At 37.3% G+C, this 23,080-nt stretch overlaps 1 protein-coding gene across 42 annotated transcripts in view; it reads right to left on the bottom strand.

The window, feature by feature from the left end:
• Positions 1-17,023, bottom strand: part of LOC114157924 (protein tyrosine phosphatase receptor type D) — a 455,035-nt gene extending 438,012 nt beyond the window's left edge. For 17 of the 42 annotated variants that reach the window (XM_028039103.1, XM_028039101.1, XM_028039100.1 and 14 more), the window contains exons 1-3: positions 16,774-17,022; positions 16,464-16,588; positions 16,322-16,357 (exon numbers count right to left, since the gene is read on the bottom strand). The gene's annotated coding sequence lies outside the window, so the exon portion shown is untranslated. Of the gene's footprint in view, positions 1-16,321; positions 16,358-16,463; positions 16,589-16,773 lie in introns of all 42 variants that reach the window. The other 25 variants (XM_028039112.1, XM_028039111.1, XM_028039110.1 and 22 more) reach the window with 6 other exon arrangements.
• Positions 17,024-23,080: the final 6,057 nt, after the last annotated feature.

Genomic DNA, 23,080 nt, shown 5'->3' with positions numbered 1-23,080 from the left:
AAGGAGCCGGAGCTAGTGCGTGAGGTCGAGAGGTTCCGGCTAGAAATAGTCGGTCTCACCTCGACGCATGGCAAGTTAAAACAGATTTAAGTTAAATTTATGTAAAACATATTCAGCTAAATTTTGCAACTTCTATCCCTGCTATAAATTACTAGCTTGCTGTCATAAGTGCTAAATTCTGGGGTGTGCTGTGGTGGTGCAGGGGTTAAGCACAACCCACATATAGAGGCCTTAGTCCTCGACGCGGCTGTTGCAGGTTCGATTCCCGGCCTGGCGACCTTTGCCGCATGTCTTCCCCCTTCTCTCATTACCCTCTTTCCTATCAATTCACTGTCAAATAAAGGTCACCAGAGCCAATAAAATCTTTAAAAAAAAATAATAAGTGCTAAATTCTAATCCCAAACTTGTCTCTTCATTTTAATCTGGTTTTATCTGTCATCTCCCCAGGCATAACTATCAGAAACTGTCTAGTAGTGCCTTAAATCTTGCATACAAGTAGCTGTACAACTTTTATAATTCGTAACAGTTATTAAGTCTGATATCAATGTTTTTTATGTTGCAATTTTCCTCCCAACTTTTCCCTGCAGCTGTCATTCAGTCATTTAGGTATCCGTCTCATCAGACTGAAGAACATTTCTGATTTTGCTAATCTGCTCTTTAAACTGCTGCTGATCTGATCCAGATAGTAAACTCATCGCTCTCATCAGGCGTTTTCCCCCAGGCTTTGAAAACAGCAGTAATCAAACCACTTATAAAAAAGAACAATCTGGACAAATCACTACTGCAGAATTACAGGCCGATCTCCAACCTCCCATTCATCAGCAAAGTTATTGAAAAAGCTGTGTGTAAACAATTAACTAGCTTCCTAACTATAACCAACCTCTTTGACTCCTTCCAGTCTGGTTTTCGTGCTCACCACAGCACAGAGACCGCCCTCGTAAAAGTGTTCAATGACATCCATATAAATACGGACTGTGGCAGAACCACAGTGCTGGTTCTGTTGGACCTCAGTGCAGCTTTTGACACTGTTGACCATGACATATTACTGAATCGACTGGAGAGTTGGGTCGGACTCTCCGGTCCAGTGCTTAACTGGTTTAAATCCTACATAAAGAACAGGAATTTCTTTGTTTCAATTGAAAACTTTTCATCAAAGAGGTCAAAGGTCACATGTGGGGTACCCCAAGGTTCAATCCTAGGACCCCTTTTATTCAATATTTATATGCTCCCACTAGCTCAGGTTATAACAGGAAATAATATTAGCTACCATAACTATGCAGATGACACGCAGCTCTACATTACGATGTCACCAGGTGACTCAGAGCCCATCCAATCACTGAACAGATGCTTAGAACAGATAAATGTGTGGATGTGCCAAAACTTTCTCCAGTTGAACAGAAACAAAACTGAAGTTATTATTTTTGGACCTAAAGAGGAACGATCTAGAGTCAGTGCACAGCTTCAGTTATTACAACTGAAAACCAGCGATCAGGCCCGAAACCTGGGAGTAGTGATGGACTCTGACCTGAACCTCCAGAGCCACATAAAGACAGTTACAAAGTCGGCCTTCTATCACCTGAAGAATATTTCCAGAATTAAAGGACTAATGTCTCAGCCAGATCTAGAGAAACTCATCCACGCGTTCATCTTCAGTCGTATTGATTATTGCAACAGCGTCTTCACAGGTCTGTCCAACAAATCAATCAAACAGCTGCAGCTGATCCAGAATGCTGCTGCTCGCGTTCTCACTAAAACCAGGAAGATAGAGCACATAACACCAGTTTTAAAGTCCCTCCACTGGCTCCCTGTAGCTCAAAGAATAGACTTTAAAATACTGTTGTTAGTTTATAAATCACTGAACGGCTTAGCACCACAATACATTAAAGATCTGCTTTTATTGTATCAACCTTCTAGACCTCTCAGGTCTTCCGGTTCTGGTCTGCTCTGCATCCCCAGAACCAGAACCAAACGAGGAGAAGCAGCTTTCAGCATCTATGCACCACAAATTTGGAACAAACTTCCAGAAAACTGTAAAACAGCTGAAACACTGACTTCTTTTAAATCTCAACTAAAAACCCACCTGTTTAGAATTGTATTTGAAATGTAATCAATTACAAATTTAAAAATGGCGAGTGACTGAGGGTCACTGCGCGCACAGAAAACCCTGTCAATTCTAGACTCTAACAGGTAAAAATATTGCACGAAATCCGTGGAGGACGGCGGAGTCCTCGCGCAAAATTCCGTGGTTAGGTGGACGGAGCCTGGTGCCTTCTTGTTCAGGGAGACGGGGCCCGACGAATACCCGTTGCAAAAAAGGACGACGGAGTCCTGCGAGAACAGGCGCTTAAATTCCGTGACAAAATCATAAAGATGGGGAAAGGGATAAAAAATGCATTACATGCAGGGTCAAAAGATGCAATAAGATCATGGGTAACTAAACATTACATAGGATTGGGGACTGGAAAAATGGCGAGTGACTGAGGGTCACTGCGCGCACAGAAAACCCTGTCAATTCTAGACTCTAACAGGTAAAAATATTGCACGAAATCCGTGGAGGACGGCGGAGTCCTCGCGCAAAATTCCGTGGTTAGGTGGACGGAGCCTGGTGCCTTCCTGTTCAGGGAGATGGGGCCCGACGAATACCCGTTGAAAAAAAGGACGACGGAGTCCTGCGAGAACAGGCGCTTAAATTCCGTGACAAAATTGTATTTGAAATGTAATCAATTACAAATTTATGGATGGAACTTGACTTAATGCTTTGTTTTGATTATTGATTCTATATTGCATTGTGTTTCTGTGTTTGTAATGATGTAAAGCACTTTGAAATGTCTTGCTGCTGAAATGTGCTATACAAATAAAATTTGATTGATTGATTGATTAACACAATGCACAGAGAAATGAGGCCGCCAAAAGTGTAAATGTGTTCTTCTGTGTTTAGAGAAATAGCATTGCTGTGACTGATGCAAGCCACTGGAAGACTGGAACTGGAAGAGTCAGGGCTCATAAATTTCAAGAGCTGCTAAGTTGGACTGTATTGTTGTTGCAAGTCATCATAATGGAACCAATCTAAAAGGAAGCAATTAAATTTTTTTATATATAATATGTTATCTTGAGGAATACATTTAATATTTTTTTTTACATGAAAAACATCCATTCTTATGGCTTCATTAGCTCCATTAGACATGTTACGCAAACTTTCTACTGACATAATCCTGAACATATTCAGGAATTTATTTAGGAATACTTTTAAGTTTTATTCTGAAAGGACAATATAACTTCTTTATTACTTTGCTACTTCTGATATTCCTGGTTCAGTGCTGTTCACACAGAACTATGCTTTGCTAGAGGTTTTCTCCTGTTAAAGGGGAGGTTTTCCTCTCCACTGTCACAACTTGCATGCTCAGTAGGAAAGATCCCTGCAAAGCCAACAACACAAGGCAAGCGATTGTCAATGACTTGATGAAATCTGCAGGGTTTCTTTCAATAGAAAGCCTCAATAAATTTGAATAAGGAACTGAATTTGAATGCATTGTTGGATAACTAGAATCAATTTGAATGGATATACGATTAAGCAATTCTTTGGCTGTATGTTTTTCACTTTGCGCTCACATCATGGCAAATAGATGCAGTACCTTAAGGACCACTCGGGGGCGCCTATGGAAAAACAGTGGTCCCATGGACCACATTTTGAGAAAGACTGGTCTTAAAAAAATCAGATAAAATTTTATGCATATCAATAGCTGCTGCTAAAGAATTGTTTCTGAAGCGCACACATCAATAACGGTGGAGTGCCAGATGGTAGTGACCTCAAAACATCTGCCATCTTCCCAGATAATTTCACCTACCTTTTCAAGCAATAATCTAAACTGTTTTTTCCCCCAAAACACATTGCATTCCCCAAGTCAACAGCTCAATCTCACCTTCATCACCCACTTCTCTTCAAGAAGCAGATGCTATAATTTTTCTTGCTGGAATACCCCTTCTCCCTCACCCACTTTCATTTTAGACCCTCTAGATGGATCAGCCCCCTCTCACCCCATGCTTCCTCTGCACCTCCTCAGACGAAGAGATTGATTTGTCTACAGGACGCCTCTGACCTTTGATATGATCCAATAAGGGACGCTTCACCCTAACCAAATTAGACAAGTGGGGGGATGCACATTAGAGAAGGGCGTGTCCCTTTTGCACATTGCACACCTCTACTTTTTTTTTTTTTTCCTGTGTTGGCTAAATCCACTGTCCATCTCATGCCAGGCCCTATTAGACAGTCAGGGGAAAATAAAAGATGTGTTTTCAAATTGCACTTTGCCTAAAGGCTCTTTGGGCCAAATTTAATTTTCACCTTACATTGATTTTCTCCCTACTCACAGCTCAGTGGAGCCTAATGTTTCTATGGTGTTTCTTTGTGCTAAGTGCAAATAAAGGGAGACCTTGCTGTAGATTACTACATGTCAGAAGACACTAGGTACAATATGTCTTCCTCTAAACACTAGGGAGTGACATGATTGAAGAACTAGCCGTTTTGTGTTTCTGTGCGGGTCTTATCTCAGTTCCAAAATCAATTTTTAACAACTTGTATTAGCTTGAATCTCAGGTTTGGTTTTAGGATTTATACTTGGAAGATTATAAACTTTTTTTATGTGTGTTTACCACCTTTTCAGCTCAACAACTTTTGTGAAATTCAGGGTTCCTGCACATTTTTCTGGTCGATACTTTATATGTCCTTGTTTTAGGCAATTAAGAAACATGTTAATAATTTTTTTTTTATATTTACATGTTTCTTAATTGCCAAACCAAAGTTATTTTAAAGGTCAAACTAAGATTTTATTTGACCAAAAATACTAATAATTCAAAAATGCATATCTAGTTTGTTCCAGGTTATATGTCAAATTGTAACCTAATTAAAGTGCTTAGAAAGCTTAAAAAAACAACTTCCCTATTAAAAACCTAAAATGGGTGTAGTTTGTGACATCATGAGAAGATCTAGGTAATGAAAAAATGAAGAAAAAGAAGCTGCTGATCACAACATAAACTGTATCATTAGAAAGGCCAACATGTCAATCTCGTTTTGACATTTTAGGAGGTGTTGGTGTGTCAGGGCTGGTGAGTGAATCTCTCTGGCAGACCTAAAAGAAAAAAAAAAAAGCTGACAGGCCAGACAGAAGAAAGGAGTGATTTTGACAGATCCTAGCCTCTTTCATTGGATCATATGTTGAGGAAAACAAAAGAAGGAAGGTGGAGGATAACGGCATGCAGAGGCTTCAAAGTGGGAAACAGGGTTGCAGAACCAACGAATTGTGAGGAAACGCACGTCAGCCTGCATGGATACACATGAGACCTGATATCACAAGCCACAACACATAACCAGGCAGGAACAGAGGGGAAGCTGTTTTCTGTGTGAAGCAGCAGGGGTTGCATGAGGAGATGCAAACTGACTCCCCCTCACCCCCAGCGACTGAACTTTTCGCTACCATTTGTTTGTCGTCTTAAACTGGCAGTAAGCTGAGGAATCCCGGGTCTTACACAAAACCCTACCCAGTATGACTCTGTGCTGGGGAACTGATCCCTTCCAAAACCCTCATTGTTATTCTGCTGTGATGCCAAGGGATCTGCTGAGCACCCACAGCCAAACCTACAGGAGGGCTGAGTGGGAGGAGGGTGTGCTGTGTTTACTTTGTGTGCTCTTTCAGGGGACAGTGGTATCACACACACGGGATTACAGATGAAACAACTTTGGAGGGTTTTGCTATAAAGGTGTCCATTTCATGAGAATATGAGTCCGTCTTCCTGTTTTAAATCTTCAGTTTTATATTTCAAAAGGGCAAGAGATGCCAATTTCAATGCCAAGTCTAGATCAGAGACCTCATCTGGCTTTGATTTTTGGCTAAATTTAGATGGCAATAAACCCAAACAGTTTAGTTCATATCACTTCATTTACATAAAAACTTTACTGAAGCACATAACTCATGTCTGGGAATTATACTAAATGTCAAGGTAAATTTTAACAGATTGGAGCCGCTTCTTTTCTTATATTCACTTTTACTGAATATTTAAAATCAACTGTGGATGGGCAGTAAGAGTGGGATCCAGAAATTACTGAGTGGTGTAAAACCACAGCACTGATAAAAAGTAAATTTACATAGTTACTAGTTAAAATCAGAAAATATAAACAATGACACTCACTGGATGCAAAAACTATTTTCAATTTTAAAAAAGTCCAAAGGTACATTCCTATCTTGCTGGACATGCCAGTGAATGTGATTTTTAGAAAAATACTTTTTCAAATTCAGGCTATGTCTATACTCCCATTAATATTTTCACAGTATACAGTATTTTTGCAGTATTTGTGTCTCCTGTCCACTAACACTTCAATTTGTGGAAAACGTTAACCAAAAGACTGGTCAATAGCAATTAGAAATGACAATGAGCACCCTACTTTATGCATGCCCAATGTTCATCTTTGCTGGAAACAAAAACAACCTTTATTATTGGTTTGCACAGCCTGTTTTCCATGTTTACTGAGATCACATTAAAATTCAAAGTATGAAAAATAGGAAACGTTTATGAGGGGAAGAGCTGCCACTGTTTTAGAATATTTTTAGCCTTTGAATTTTGTATGGGTTTTTAAAAACAAATTATTTTAGCAGAAATTACAGCGCCTGTGTGAATTGTGTGAATGCAAATTGTTTCACAAAGATATATATACATATGTACTGTATATCCCTTTTCAAAAACATGTTTATGTCAGAGCCTGAATTTTCAAAAGTTACTTGTTAATATCTGGGGATGTGGTTATAGATATTGGGGCTATGGTGATGGCTGTAAGTTTGTTTAAACTCTTTTGTGGGTTTCCGTGTTTTTGATGTTCAGATGGAGCATAACATGTTCTCTGTATGTCAGAAACAGAAAGATGCCTCAAAACTTGCACTCAGTGAGATGCAGGTTGAGCTGAAGACTGCAGCTCCAAGGAGGAGCTTTGTGGAAATAGGCAGCACTTTATGAGAGCAAACGTTTTAGCACCTCTAAATGGCTGCCACTGGAGATTCAGCAGTTTCTCAAACATTCATGAACGATTCAAAGCAACACACCGGGTATGTTTTTGATGATGGAATAGCATGACATGATATAAAGCTCAGAAAAACAGGTTTTACATAGCCTCTCTCAACCCCCACTTCAACCCCTAACCCCTACTTTTAAGGATATGTAAAAATCATCTTTGGAGTTGTTTAAAAGCATGAATTCCAAATAGAAGCCTAAAAAGCAATATGCTCAAAACTAAACAACTTCCTCTATGAGGTCTGGCTTACCTTTTAAATAAGACTTAGATGTTCATTTTACTTTCACATGCAAATTGTGTTTAGCCCAATTTTAGTAGAGATGTTTACTGACAGCTTTTATAAGCTTTCAGTGTCCCTCAAACCATAAAATACTCATTTGGTTGTTAAGAAAGTAACAAGGACTGAACTCTAATTCTTGTAATCCTCCCAGAGCCGTTAAACTGCAGTCAACTTGGAATCATAATCGTTTAAAAACTGACAGGCACCTTTGTTAAATTAAATTCCCACTCTATAAAATACCACCCCGTCCTCTGTCCACCATGTCCTAGATATTCATCAAGATAGATAGGAGGAAAAGACTTTAATATGCACAATGTAATACGCTTCAACATCCTTCCAAGGGACGTCCACATTCCCCTTTGTGTGGAGATTACACTTTGCACAGCCCAAGAGCTGCTGATCTTGTCAGGGATTTGCTTTAAAATGTTCAAGGTAAGGCTTGATCAAAACTGTCCCTTTTCACTCGTATCAAAGTCAATGAAGCCTCAGGATGGCGAAACTCATGCTACGCACTCTCAGCCTAGAAGCTGTATTTACAGTATATGTCTAAGCTGCACTTAATAAATATGCAAACCACATTATCTGCATAAACCTTTTGATCACCTCTATATCTTTTGGAAAATAAGCTTGCAATGCTACACTCAAAGTTCCTGTGGTCACATTTAGAAGTAGACACTAGTTATTTCAGTATTTACTAAGACTCCTCACATTTGCCCATTACATTCAGACTGTAGTTTAGCCGGCTTTAAAACATGATTAATAAATTATATCCTGTGGATTCAAGTCTCACTGATCCCATAGTTGGACTTTTTCCAATTTTGGATTTAAATTTCTTCCTTTAGACTTGAAGGACTTTTCTTTCCTATAAAACCAAATAAAGACTTCAGTAAATCTAAATCCTGTTTAAATATGAGTTTTAAAGCTATACAGCTATAGCTAGATATTACATTTTTACTTGGCAAAGCAGCACTGCATGTTATGGAATGAAAATGTTATTGACAGTGACCTCCAAGTGGTTTAAAATAAATCAGGTACATAAACCAAACAATACGCGAGGGCTAATGGAACTGAGATTAAAGAATTTCCTTTGAAATTTCTATCAAGTACAGGGAACGGCTTCACCTCCCCATCTTGTTTCATAAACTGAACCAAAGAAACCATGAGAGAAAAGGCTTGCATCAGATCAGGTTTTAAAAAAAAATGTGGGAAAATTCCAAGAAGTGAAAGCTGAGAAATTTAAAGTTGTTTTGAGGTCAACAGCTAGTCTGAGAAAAAAACAAAACTGTTACTTGAGTTTACTTTTGTCCTCTGCTCCTTTGTTTTTGCCAAACACTTTGATTCTCTCTACTCTTTCCAATGGTGGAAGTCCCTTGGATAGCAACCGAAGTAGGTCTAATTGATTTCTCTTGTTCTTGTCGGTTAGAGGCAGCAGCATCGAACTGTGCAGAGTACCCTGGCTCCAGCTTGCCTGCATTATTGCTCTGTTTTCTTCTTTGCCTCCAAATCCCAATAGACTCGGCTGTCAATACACAACACACCAGAACCTTTGGAACTCTCACGAGGTGCTAGACAGTACAGGATTGCCAAAGCATTTCCATGGCTGGGGATAAAATACCAAACCATGGTACTGCACTTGTAGCTAACTAAAATGTTGTAAGGTTAAACTGGTATTTGCTCTATTGAAACTACATCATGTTTTTAGCGAGCACTTATCACTGACAAGAGAGCTGTCTGAAACAAATTAACATCCAAACTCAATCTCTGCAGTGGGCCTGGTGTTTTTAGGGTTTAAATGGTAATGATAATCTTAAATAAAAATGCTACAATGTATGTCCTTGAACAATCTTTAACAGAAATTATGATACAAGATTTTCTTTAATTATCTACTATTATTTCTAAAATATCACATACGGCAATATTAGTTATTTTACCTATAATGATTATTAAAATATAATCACACTCATTTTCATCCTCATGTAGAAACACACCAAGAGGGGTAAGGAAAACAGGGAAGTGTGTTGACAAATGCCAAGTTTGAAATCTTAATTCAATCTCATAAATCAGGCTAAAGTTGAAAATCAGAATCGGGTATAAAAAACAAAAACACCATTAGACAGCAAGCTATTTCTTTTCCTTTTAATTAATGCATATAATTTCAGTTTGCATGCCTGATGGTCTTTGAAAGAACACTGGAATATAAGCCAGATGATACTGCAATCTACTTTATAGAACTCATAATTTATAAAACCTAAAGATTTCAGACCTGAATATGTAGGTTGGAATTATATCTGTTCAAAACAGACCAGAATACAGTGCACTACTAAAAACTAGGAGGAGTTTAAACCACACAACTAATAATTATGGTTGAGACCTGTGCACAACTGAATCTACTTAACTGCATTACCACAAATGCATGAAATTATGGCCAAACTTAATCACGGTTTCACACCAAGAAGTTATTCTTCAAGTGATTGAAAGGGGTTAAATGTATATGCCGTCAGGTATGTGCAATAAAACACTGTGTCAAAATGGAGTGGTATATTTAAAATAGTTGACAAAGAAAGAACCTGGAGTTTTCCTCGTCAGAACTAAAATCTGCATCAGACACAATATACATTTTATATGATCTTTGTTCTACTGAGACAGATGACTTAAAATGAGGTAACGAATAACCTATACAACTATATCACACATTTTGAGGGTGTAATGTGTGTTTATAGAATTAGCACAGAATCAGACATTACCTTGCCACACAATAAACAACGATGAGTATTATGCATTGCCCATTTCTGGTCACTCAATCTCAGGGAATTTATTTCTGTATTTTAGTCGAAGCAAATAGGGTTTCTTAGCATCTGTGCTCTAACACGGTGGCTGTGACAATATCTGATAGCAGAAACAAAAGCTATTTCAAACATCAGTATAAAGCAATTTAAATGCATAGGCTGGCAGGGGAATTATAAGAGGGATTTCATTCAATTCCTGTTTGAAACTGCCATTTACTCTTGGAGAAATTGAATGCAGATAATTTTTATTTGCTAATACTCTGTGGGTTTGGACACCAAAACTGGCTTTCTGAGGTTCAAGAATATGATCGAATATGTTCGATTAACTTTAAGTCATCCAAAGAATAAACAATATCCTTCTACTACATTTAAGCTTATTAATAACTTCACAGAACTTAAAAAAAAAAAAGAACTGCACCATTAACGTTGGCAACACACAATATTAATGGTGTTTTGAATGGCACCTACATTTTTTTAAAATCCGGGTATAGCCTCAAGTTTTGATATTATACTCTATTCCTTAAGATAGTGGATAACTGGTTGATCAGTTTCTTACATTTAAGCCCAAACTCCCCCTTACACCTCTCCCCGGCAGAATTAAATTTAAATTAAATATTTAACCAAAGCATTTGTTTCTGAGGGCTAATGAGACAGGTGTGTCTCAAAAGACATACAATGTAAAGGGAGTATAACTTTGCTAAAAATTTAAACAAACAACTCTGTTCTATAAAAAATAAAATAAAAAATGGCCTCCTTCCCAGTAACCAAAGCAAATTCTTTATTAGCATTACAGCAATCAAGCCATTCATATTGCTGCTAACAGTTCTTGTGTATGTTTCCACTCCTATTTTGATGATGGGCTGCTCCAAAATCTTGACCAGTTAGAAGAGACATATTGGTCAGATTTAAAGATAACTTTAAACCTAAATCACCTATGGATTTGGCTGATTTAAATAATTTAAATCAGCCAGATCAATTAAATAATTTGGAGTTTAACTGTATACAATATGAGACTGACTTTTTACAAACACAAACTGACTGAACGTCCTGTTTGGTATCTACATGTTCATTCTTCCTAATTGACTATTAGTTTGTCATTAAAAATAAAAAAAATAAAAATAATAACAGCCCCATCTAGTGCAAGAAAATGTTTGGTGCAAACCAACCAAAACTGTAAAAGCATGAAATAGAAAAACACCAATCTTTGGTGATGTTTTCCAAGTTTTAGATTGGAAGGCTTATAGAGCCCCAACATGATTAGCCTCCATGAGTATTTTATAACTTGTTACCACTAGGTCATCTGCCTTAAGTCTGTACAAGTGGCAATGATGGCTTCTTGCTATTCTTTAACAAACCTAAAGTGTTCATTATATAACCAAATCATTGGTCTAATCAAGCACAATGCACGAGAAAAGGACTTTTGAAGATCTTTTAGTAAACACCAAAAGCAGAACATTTTTATTTAAGTTTGTGTTCGAGTACATTAGCTTGTGAAACGGCTTTTTGTGTTTGTGTGCTGTATGGAATTCAGTAAGGTATTTAAAACTCACTGCATAGAGTGTGTGAATGATAAGTCTGCTCAATTGTGACCTTCCAGCAGCATTGTGTGTCAGTATTTAATAGGGAAAGAAGGGACAGCTAGCATATCATTACATAAAAATCCACCTCTGATATGGACCTCTTCCAGTTTACACACCTGTGTGCAGCACTCTCTGAAGCTATCTGATATGCTTACCCACATCTATTTGGAGCTGGATTTACTTTGTCATACAACTGTCTTCGGATGAGAAATGTGAGATGAATCTTGTGTTGTGCAGCCAGGAAGAGCTGGTATATTTAGCACCACCAGAACATTCAGTTTTGGGGACTGTGTCCACAGAGGGACCACAGCGCCCTTCTGAGAGAGAGCTCTGCAAGAGAGACGAAAAACTTTGGCACCAAATGCTCCAGCTATTACTAAATGAAGCCTCGCCATATCCAAAAGCGCCAAGATGTGGATAAATAAATAAAACATTGCCTCTGTGAGCAGAGAGGCGATGTGACAGCGGGAGATTTTTTACCCCCGCTTTCATGTTGGCAGGCACAGGCATTTTATTTTTGGATGAATCAAAAATTTCCTGAAAACGCCTGCGCCAGGTGTATCTAATTATCTGACAGCGTATCCTCATTATAAAGCGGCCCATGGGAGTGGGCGACTCGGCGTTCTGAGCCCTGGACCGCAATCAAGATGCTCTTTTCATCACAAACAAAGGGATGACAAGCCAATACTTTTCTTGAAGATTAAGTGCATTCACCTTTTTTCATTTTTTGTACTTGACTGGGCAGTTTTTACATGTTTCTCAAGAACATAGAAATGAAATACATTAACCTCAAACTGTCAAATTTGATTATGTACAGAAAAAAAATAGCCTGAAAATTTTGGGAATTACCTACCATCATCGATGGACTCTGATCTGTGATTGGTAGGTCATTTGCAGAAGAATTGTTTTTTCCTATTAATTAAATGCAGACATGGGCATATGTTTTGGGGAATTAATAATGATTATTCTTTGTAATTTCCTTATTTTCTACTATCAAGGAGATATAATGATCAAATTGGAAACTGGAATGAATGTAATGGTTAAAATCAAAGTCAATCAGATCATTGAGGAAAATGAGAACAGGGCAGTAAAAGCTTTATTGGTGCATTTCTAAAAAATAAAATAAATAAAAAACAAACTGATCAGGTGTTGGGACAGTCCCATTTCTATTTCTGCAAATGCTTGGATTATGTCTCATAAATTACATTTGTAAAGCATAGTTAACTCTGAATTCTGTCAACCCCAGAGCACCCATATGTTAAGGGATAATTAATAAAATAACTAATAATAAGAGATGCATCTTTCTCACTCTCCTGACTGTGGCTCTTGGGAGTCACAGTGGAAGGGTGTGCACAACCAGATCATCTCACAGCTTCAGCTCAAGGTCCCACTGGCACTAAAAGTGGATTCACTGAATTTGTTTTTAGATTTGAACAAATGAAAAAAATGACAGAATGTTCTCAGAAAATGTTGTTCACTGTGAAAAGAGCTAGAAAGCTATGAAGCAGGTTCATTGAGCAACAGCAAATTACTTTGTGCACTTAAACTTGAGGATACCTGACCTGAGAAACTGCAGTCTTACAGTATTTTTGTCTGCTACTATTTACTGTGTAAAAAGAGAAAACTGTTGGCAGATCCATCTGCTGTGGTTCAATTTGGCAATGTTACATTGAAAAATTAATTGTTTATTCATAATGCATAATCAAAGTGTTTTAATATTAATGACAGACAGAGACACATCTGTAGTGCTGACCACAGACACCAAAGCAAAATTTTTTCAAATCTAAAACCAACCAAGCATGTGTCCTCATATCTGTTTCCTGTGTTGTCATTTAATTCCTTTAGAAATGCAACAGTAGCCCATCTCTCGCACGCCTCCTGACTGGCAGACTGTAATGCCATTACCTCTCCTCTCTCCTCAATGGTCATGCTCACTTAGCCCTCTGTCACTCTACACTGGCCAGGGAAGACGCATCTGTCTGGCTGTGAGTGTGCTGCCCTTGGACCTCATTTGCAATTGCTGCTCTTCAGCTCAGCTTGCCACAAAAACACTGAACCACACAAACTTTTCAGTTCATTATCTCGCCTTTTAGGAGTTTTTTTTTTTTGCTTTTTTTTCTTTTCTTTCTCAGAAGCAAAGTATGACTGCAAATCACGGGTAATTGACTACATATGAATCACTCCTCAGCAGTATAGGCTGATAGACTCTGTAACCCCTTGTCTAAATTCACTTAAATGATATTAAAAAAAAAAAACATATACTAAAAAATATTATATTAAAATATATATATGCACACTGTCAAGCAGATGCAAATTAACTACAGATTGTTCATTTGAATTTAGCATAAGGCATTAAATTTGGGCATTTCTGCCAATGCTTCCAATGTAATCCTTGGCATGTGTGGAGTTTTTATCAATTGGCATCAATGGGATAAAGATTCCCAGTGGCCACGCTTAGAGTGGAAATGGTGTGAGGTGAAATCACAAGCAGTCCTTAAGAAGCAGCTAAGGTATGGTAGCCCGATGGACAGCCCCTTTTTAGTTACATTAGCCATTTAAAACTCAAAGCTGAAATACATGGCTTTATTGGACAGATGACACTTTCACAACAGATCGGTAAACAGCATTTACTGGTCAGCTGATTGGAAATCTAAATGCGACACATCTAACTAGCAGATTGCCTTCCACGACTTTGAGGTTTTCTTCACTTTTATACAAATCCATTATGGCACTTTCAACAACAGCTCATTGTGGAACAGACCTGATTTTAACAGAGGCTACAATAAGTTAAAAATGACACAATGTTATATCTAAAAATAACCCAGATTTATATATTTTATCCACGTTTAGATAAAGCAAAACTACTTGGTCTAAATGGAATCTAACAATGGACATTTGGGATATTCAAATATGTGAAAATCTGTGTCTTGAAGTCCTGAGGCAAAACTCAGTAAGAGCTGAATTTGATTAATTATGAACTAAAGTAATCATTTTTAGTTGTGATATTACTGCATTAATATCAATGTGCAGAAATATGTATTTTTGTTCATTTCAGAGCTAACTGAATAATTAAGCAACTATGACAAAATTCTTACATATTTGTGCTTTACAGTAATGTTGGAAACTCATTGATATCTTGGACTTCATTAAACATTGCAGTTATTTAGGGTGGGCATCAACATTGTTGCTTTCTAGATGTCACGAGAGACCAACTTTCATCATCATCAAAATGGCATTGTTCCGCACAAATGATAATTTCCAACTCGAACCAGTACAGTTTTATACAATGGCAGCAACTGATCCCCTTAACTCACCAACTTCTCATAAGAAAGCAGACGGAATATTCCCCGGGCAGATTAAAACATAAATGAATAAAATAAAAACGTAGTAAAGAGCTTAATTTGGGTTTTTAAATAAAATAAATAGGAGAATGACAATAAAACTGTGACTCGTACAAATGAAGCATATGGAAAGTGTACGGGTAATAAAAAGATCTAGAGTTCAAGTCTGTCTGTATTGATGCTTTCGGATTTTTATGCTCGTTGATTTTATCTACCAAGCCTACATTTAGACTGCGGGGGCTATAAACATGTCCAATCCTATTCACGTCTACAAGAACTTCTACTTTTATACCAAATACATTCAAACGCTACCCTACATGCACCATTTACATGTTAGAACAAAAATGCTTTCTTAACAGTAAAGCTGTGTCAAACATTTTCAGTTGATTTAAATTGAGGAAGAGGAAACCAGCAAAAACAGAGGCTGTACCTCTGATTAGCTCAGGGGTGTCCAACTCCATTCACCAAGTGCTCCAGTCTGGCATGTTTTAGATGAATTCCTACCACAGTACACCCAGATGAATGGTTGAATTAACTCCTCAGTGTGTCATCGAGTTCTGCAGAATTCTCTTAATTAACCTTTAATTTCTTTCAGATTTCCTGAACCAGGGGAGAATTCAAAACATGCAGGACACCAGCTTCTGAAGAATAGGGCTTGACACGCCAGGAGAAACTCTTAGCCTTCAACTACCGTCATTGTTTCTCTAATGCAGGTAAGAGAACAATTACGAATAAACACCTTTAAAAGAGCCAAACAAGAAAGCAGGTTGAATAAATTAGCAGCCAAGTGTCTAATTATAGACTAAACTACAAAGAAGAACAAAAAGCGGGCTTGTGGTGACACCTACTGCGCATGATCCGCTGTCAGTCAGTCAAAACTGTCATCAAAGCCTGACAGATAAGAGCGGGAAAAAAAAAAAAAGTAAACTGGGTGAGTCACAGCCCACCCACAGTCTGCATTACCCGAGTTAGGACTTATTTTCTCAGACCACTCACACAGCAACAACCAACCGTGAAGATTAAACTTTCCCAACAACAGCAATTCCAGCCATTTCTACGTCTTCTCTGCATGTTTGAGGGAGAGAAAAAAAAAAAAAAAAAAAAAAACACTACGGAGCAAACAGCGTTTGCACTAATTACTTGACCATGCTGCTGAAAATGTCTCGACACCATCCGGAATGCAGCATTGTTAAATAAAATCCACATCCAAACAAATGCACAATTGCTACTCTCATTAACCGAGAACCACTTAGAGGAAAAAAGTAGCTGTTACTTACTATGCACCCAGGCAGGAGAACATAAAGCTCCGGTGACTGTAATTAAAGCAGAACGCAAAACAAATGCGCATTGTTTTATTATTGTACTCATTTTTGCTTGCTTTATTTTACAGAGCGTATGTATATGAAAATATGTACTTACCGGAGCCGTCCGGATAAAAATCCTTGGGAAATTCCTAAGGAGTCTCTCCTCTCTTCTGTCTCAAAGTCAGAAAACAGCAATGCTTATGTTCTTATTCCAAAAAACACAGGGACCCCCGATTTTTACTGAAAGAGAGATAAGACACCAAAAGAGCCCACAAGAATTCCGTTAGAACCGAGAGTCCAACCCATCCCCTCCTCTTTCCCCACCCCACACCACCCAAAAAGTGTTGACATAACATCGGGAATGAAAAGGGGGGGGGGGGGAACGCGACTCGTGAGAAACTGGCAAAATAGACAAATAGGTGTACCTACTCTCTTTATCACTGTCGGCAAAAGACAGTAAGAGCAGCAAAAAGACGGACGGAAAACACAGAGAGAGCTGAGCTGTTTTTCTTTTTTTTTTTTTTTTTTCCTTCTTAGTTTGTTTCTATTTTTTCCTGTGGAAACGCAGCAGCCAGAATGCTGTCACATCCCGAGCTGCACACATTCAAACGGACGTGGAGACTGCTGGAGGAAGAAAAGGGAGAGGAAGAGGCGAGCGGAGCGGAGCCGCGGGATGCTGCTGCGCTCTGAGTTGCACTGCTCAGACGAGCCGCTGGATGGCCGGCTAGAGGAGGGCGCCTGGCACCTGGCGGTTTCCACAACATACTCAATTTAACCGCTACACTTGGCCTTTGAGAAGGTCCTAAAACAACTACCAACATTTAAGGTTATATTTTAAAGATATTCTGCAGTAGAGGGTGACTACTATCCCCATTCAGTAATAATTGCACCTGACACAGTGGCACGTCAAATAAAAGCTCCTCCAAAATGCAACTTCTTTTACTAAAGGGCATTTCATGCCTAAATAAACATAATCACAAGCAAATTTGGTTGTCCAGTTTGATTAAACGAGCTCCGTTTTGCATAGAAACTCACAGACCAGTTTTGCAGCAAGTTCATTTGTGAACCTCTGACCTGGACAAAACAAAGTCAGCGAATTGTGACTTTTCATTTTAAATCAAAAGTTTGTAGATAACAAATACTAAGTAAATAAGTAACTAGTTACATTTACTTGACTAACTTCATGGGGAGAAAAAAAACTTTTCGAAGTAGTTTTACTGCACAGTACTTTTCACTTTTTCTTTAGTACTTTCATAAAGTATCACTACTCGAGTGAAAGTTCTAGTTCCGCCAATAGTATCTTCACCAACTGAAGCAAAAGCACCAAATGGTGGAGCTACTTAAGATGAAGTAAGACCTCTTGTTTCTCCGCAAGCTTTGTAACATACAGTATATTTCCACGACTATATATATATATATAAAAGCTTTTTTTTTTTGCTTTTAAATACCAAATCAGATTATCTGATCAGTTACACATACTTGAAAAATCGTTTATGAAAGATTTTTGAGTAATTTGTTGGACTGTTACTTTTTACTACTGTAAAAATATGTACAACTAGTGCAATCTGTACTTTAGCAGAATTTCTAGATACTCTACCCACCTCTGAGAAAAACACATTAGCGTGTAATAAAAGGAGAACAAATATTTTCTCTACAACAGGCTGGCATTACAGAGCTTTCTCTTTCCATCATTGGTAATTAATAATAACAATAATGCAAATAATGCATTGTGGACTATAAGTATCTTCAAATAAAATTAAAAACGAAGGCTATTACTTTTATTGGGGTTTCGAGTAAAAATGGCAACGTAATAAACAAAAAACGAGCAAAAATGTCCAACTGCCTTAAAATTAAGCTGACTGAAAATTTCAAAATAAAAGCCTCAATATTCCTCTGGTTAGTGTGCCACCTAAGGCTATTATTGTTTGTTGTTAATCTGTTGCTAAGAGTTCAGCGTGTTTTTCTCCTAGAGTGCCACGAAGTAAACATCAGATTTTTACTTTTGCAAAATTTACCAATTGTAAATTTCTTCTAAGCAGATAAGCAGTATTTCAAAAGAGCTTATGTTTTATAAACAGTAATATTATTAATTTGGTGTTAAGAGATGAGTGTGTTTTTTTCTGGTAACGAACTGCCACGAAGTATAAACCTGATTTTTACTTTTGTGTTGAATGTCTGTTTTATAATATATTCATCACCAAAAAAAAACCCAAATCAAAAAACATTTTCACTTTTCTGTAAAATAAGCTTTTTAGCTATTTTTTTATTCATTTATTTATTAGTCATGTTCAGCACACTTAGTGGACGAAGTCAATGTAAAACAATATTGGCAGCATTTAGGCTAACAGGAGCATTTTGGATAATTTTACCTTATACACTAATTTTAACACACTGAATGGAGTAAGTCCAAGTTACTCAACATGCTTGTGACTCTCCACATGCTGTACATCGTAGCTTACTTTAGCATTGATACTAGTTTTTAGCATCAGAACGCTGGGTCCAACCAATGGGCACACTTTGGCAGGCCCCATTTAAATTTATTCAGAAATTTTCAAGTTATAATTTTACAATTAATTCAAGAGGAAGACAAAATTAATGAGATAATATTTAGAGATACTTTAATCATTAGCATCTATTGGTTCTCAGCAGGGTTAGCATATAGCTAACTCTTTGCCTATGTGTTTTCCCTTTTCTTTTATAGCCTCACCTCAACTGTAAAGATTAAGGGAAAGATGACTGACATTTTTTGAGCCAATATGTTCAATGTCAGATAAAAGTGAACTCCCTAAAAGAAGCAAAATAAATGAACTTTACTTTGATTTCTATTTTGCCTGCAGCTATATTCGGTTGTATGCAGTTCCCTTGCTAGAAGCTTCCTATAGCTTTTCTGCTTCTAATTTTATTCTTACCAATGAACTGATACTGGAAATGCATTCAGAATATTACTGGATAAGTCATTTATTTCAGTAACTTACTTCACTAAGTGAAATATTAATTACACACAGACAAGTGTTTTCAATGTCATATTGCGTATGTTGTGAAAAGAACCAAAATCCAGAGACAGACAAAGGTTAACTGAAGATATTTAATAATAAAAAGGAAAACTTACAGGAGGACTTGTAGGGAGAGCAGGTTATGGAACACGTTATGAACAGGCATGATAAGCAAAGGATCCCGAACAACGAGTACTGATGAGCTTACATACTGAGGCAGAGGTGGAAATGACAAAGCAACCAGGAGAGCTAATTAGAGGCAAATGGCAAACACCTGAGGCAGAATGCGGGCAGAGGAAAATCGAGTGATAGGAAACAGCTGTGAAGGGAAGCATACTGGCAGGCTGAGGGAAGGTGAAATAAAAAAAAAGAAAATAATAAAAGCAGTAGAGAAGCACTGAGACTACTACTAATTAAGATTCTCTGTTTAAAAACTCCTCTCACTCACTGCGAGATTATTCCATTACTTTCTTGTATCTAATCCCTGTTTGTTCCCTTTCCTTGTTGTTTTGCAAGTTCTTATTTTTTATTAAATCACTCACCATCTCACTTCAGCCTGTTTGTATTTGGGTCCAATCATCACCAAACAATGACAGTGTGAAACTTAAAGGGCTTTTCAGCGTTTTTTCAGGGAAAAGCTGTTAAAGCAAAAACATAATGCAACATAGGGAATGCTGGTTTTTTTTATCTGTAATGATACTCATAATGATATTTAGATGTTTTTTTTGTACCCTGCCAGGGGGTCGTTTTGTGGGCTCTAGTGTCCCTTTTTTTTTTTTTGAAAGTAGGCTGACAGGAAAGGGGAAGACATACGGCAAATGTCACCGGGTCCAGGAGTTGAACCGGCAACAGCCGCGTCGAGGACTCAAGGCCTCCAAACATGGGTAGCGCTATCCCCAACACCACCAAGGCACACCCAGATGTTTTTATAGAATTATTATTTATTGAATTTAGGGTCATGCTTCACTTGATTGCATACACACCTGTCATAAAGACCAAATGGCAAGTTGGTATATTCTTCAGAGACAATATTTTTACATATCCTTAATGCGAGAAATACTTTAAAGTATGATTCCACATTGCTACTAATGAAGACCCACTGTAAGAAAAAAAAAATTGTTGGTTAAGTAAATCATTTTAGAGCTGATTTCTTACAAGTCATGATGTAAAAAATCATTTAATTTGTGTGTCTCAGATTCCCTGCCATTAGTTCACTCACTCATTCTCATACTTTCACGAGAGCCAATGTTTGACTGGACCAACTGTCAGCTCTAAATGTAATTTTGCACACATTCCACGCATACGTCTTCAGATTTCCTGCCCACTTTGAGCACCTTGAGAATCTCAAATTCTTCGCATGGAATGAAAACTGGGTCAGCAGTGGAATGAAATACAACTCAAGTTAATCCAAGATGACTAAATGTAATGTTCTCTGTGAATGACCATATCAGTTTTGCAGCAGGAGGAAGGATTTTGATGCACAATGTGAGGATTCCTTTAGAATTATTAATCACATTGTGTTTAAGCAGTTGGCCAGGTGTGGACATATCAATGCTTCAATTTAATGTTCGACATTTAAAAGCAGGAATTCATTATTCTTTATCTTTTCACTGCTGTTGTCCAGAGAGTGATAACACAGATTAAATGAAATATTTTTTTTCAACAAAGTCTGCTTATCTAGAGATAGCTTTACTTACTAAATATAATTTACCTGTTACTCATTCAATATTGATCTGGGATTTGTTATTTACAATAGCTTTGCATTACTTATCCTTTAGTTGTGGAATGAAATATAAAGGTTATTCCTTTAAAATCTTGCCCATGAAGTTGGAATGATTGTTATTATACACATTACTCTTTGCTGTGGTTTAATTTGCACAGTGATGTGTTTGGAATAGATTAACACTGTTAGTAATAAATTAATACAGTCAGTCAGGCAACACTGAAATAAGAGAACAAAATACAAAACCACAAAGAACAAGAGTAAATGAGAAATTAGATAAAACAGCGAATGGGTGTATACACGGCAATAACTTTTGAACAATAATGAATACAGAGGACAGGATTGAATATGGCAAGACATAAATATAAACAAACAAGGTGGTCATAAAAAAACAATGCAACCCAAATAACCTAGGGCCATAACATTGACTGCAATGACAGTTTCAAATCTTTTTAAGTCTGTCTCTAGAAACGTAGTGCGGATTTCTTTTGTAAACTTGCACTGTTGTTACTTTGCAGATACATTCAGGCTCAGTCGGGTTGGTTGGACAGCCTTGTTAGAAATTCATAAGTCCTTCCAAAGATGTTCAATTGGATTTAAGTATGAGAACCGGCTGGGTCCTTCATTGAAGTTCAGACTGCTAACTGTAGTCAAACCTACATATCCTGGTCTATAGTATGTGCTTCAAGTCATAGCTGTCTTGAAAGATGAATTGTCATCATTCAATATGAAGCTATCCTTATAGTAGACCAGTGGCATGAGGGACAAACAAGTTCTTTAGTCTCTCAGTAGAGCAGCTCAGCAGAATCTGTTGCTCATTGAACATGATTGTATGAAAGTATTTTCTGCTCCACCACTTTACTGGACATCAGATACATCTGAGTGTCATAGCTAAGGATGGGAATACTTTGGTAATTATGGTTAGCTGTATAAATGATAATTTAAAAAAATCCAAAAATGTAAGATAATATAAAAAAAAATATCGATCCCATAGCAGGAAAATTCCAAAATGTACCAAGTAGTAAATAGAATGCATCAATAGGCTATAGATAAAATAACATCCGACAGTATAACTAATAATTTTGAATAAACATCTGAAAATGTGGTTTTACTTTTGTCATTATGCAACGTTCTGTCTGTGTTATTTGTGAATCAGCATCATGAATAATTATTTAATGCAACAAAACAACATTTAGAAAAGGAAATAGGGTGTGAATACTTTCTGGGGCATTATGCTACTTATCTAATTGCTTTATAATTCATTTTAGTTGCCTGTTCTGCAAATGTTAGTGATTTATTGTTTATTACGTATCTGTTAGCTTTCTTCTTTATCCAATATATATGCAATTTGTTTTCTGCTTTAACATTTATGTATATGTTTTCAATGTTTGCCTGGTACCTTATCCGGTATTCTACCAACTAAAATCAACAATATGGATTTGGATTTGCTGAATGGATCTGAATGCATGGAATAATATGTTGCCACTAATTAGCATTTACTTATACACTTGAAGGGAAAAAAATCCTCTCCAGAAGAAATATATAAATCTGAGTTTATTAGTGTAAATAACTATGATTCTCAATGACTCCAGCTGGAAGCCTGAAGGATTCTAAAGCCCACCAGAGCTCTGTAAAAGGCAACGGCTAACACAGACACAGCCAACCATAAATGCTCACATCCACTGGAAATTTATAATTACCAATTAACCCAGAGCTCATGCCTTTGGACTGGAGGGAGGAAGACAGAGCACAGGGAGAAATTTCATTGAAGTACAGTACAGACGGTTTATGCAAACCTTATACAGAATAGAGTATATCCCTAAACCTACAAAACTGAATACATTATTTTTATAATGTAGCTTGTCACATTTTTTTTGTTTCTTTTAAAAGGCAATTTCTCAGAATATATGAGAGGGATTATATATTAAAGTAAATCATCAGTGGAATGAAAGGGGGAATAACTGATTAAGATATACATAATGTCTGAGCAACAATTCCCACAATTGAGATGGATCA

Source organism: Xiphophorus couchianus, chromosome 14 (genome assembly GCF_001444195.1).
Source record: "Xiphophorus couchianus chromosome 14, X_couchianus-1.0, whole genome shotgun sequence".
Taxonomy (NCBI): Eukaryota; Metazoa; Chordata; class Actinopteri; order Cyprinodontiformes; family Poeciliidae; genus Xiphophorus; species Xiphophorus couchianus.
This window is presented reverse-complemented; position numbering and strand designations above follow the sequence as displayed.